This window comes from Muscardinus avellanarius (assembly GCF_963383645.1).
Source record: "Muscardinus avellanarius genome assembly, chromosome: 4".
Classification (NCBI taxonomy): Eukaryota; Metazoa; Chordata; class Mammalia; order Rodentia; family Gliridae; genus Muscardinus; species Muscardinus avellanarius.
The window spans coordinates 203366-204587 of record NC_137789.1 but is presented as its reverse complement, the minus strand read 5'-3'; positions in this window follow the sequence as shown (position 1 = coordinate 204587).

Genomic DNA, 1222 nt, shown 5'->3' with positions numbered 1-1222 from the left:
TACCCCTCCAAAACAAAAAATAAAAACCAAAAATCATTCAAGTCCAAGAATTAAAGGATTTCATTATGGCTGGTGCAAGAAGGAAGGGGGAGGGAATGGACTGAGGCAAAGGTGCTAGAAAGGTCAAGAAGTTTGGACTTTATGGTAAAATAAATAGTAATAATAATACCTGCTAGGCAATAGTAGCACATGCTTATAATCCCGATATTTGGGAGGCTGAGACAAAAGGATCCTAGGTTCATGACAATATAAAAATTATTTTAAAAAATAAAATAGGGTGGGTGACTTCATTCCAAGTCATCCTACTCTGTCACTCTGTGGCATAGTGCTTTACTCTAAGCTCCGTCTTTCCCTCTTTATAATGGTGCGAAACAGTTACAACCTGTATTTCTATCTTTGTAATAAGCTCATTTAAATCTTCAAAAAATTAAATAAAAGCCAGGCATGGTGGCGCACGCTTGTAATCCAGCATTCGGGAGGCTGAGACCGGAAGATCACAGTTCGCGGACAGCCTCAGCTACTTAGTGAGGCCCTCTGCAACTCAGTGAGACCCAGTTTCTAAATAAAGAATAAAAATAGGGCAGGGGGTGTAGCTCAGAAGTTAAATGCCTCTGGGTTTCATCCCCAGACCACAAAAAATAATTAAATTAAATTAAATTAAATAGGGTTAGGGCTGTAGCTTAGAAGTAAAATACCACCGGATTCAATCTTGGTAACACCAAAAAGAGTGACTTCAAGCTGGGCACTGTAGCACAAAACTGCAACCTCGGCTGTTCAGGTGGCTGAGGTAGAAGTATCACAAGTTCAAAGCTAGCCTGGGCAATTTAGTAAGACCCTGTCTCAAAAATGAAAAAGAAAAGCCAGGTATGGTGGCACATGCTTGTAATCCCAGTACTCAGGAGGCTGAGACAGGAGAATTGCAGGTTCACAGCCAGCTTCAGCAAATTAGTGAGGTCCTCTACAACTTGGTGAGACCCTGTTTCAAAATAAAAAAAAAAACAATAGCACTAAAGGTGTAGCTCAAAGGTAGAATGACCCTAGGTTCAATCCCCAGTAAAACAAACACACACACACACACACACACACACACACACACACACACACACACAGAGTTGGAATATAGCTCCATCATAGATTATCCCTGAGTTCAATCCCCATTACCTCCTCCAAAAAAAGTGACTTTTGTTTTCAAGTCTGAGCCAATGTCATTGTCATAAAGTAA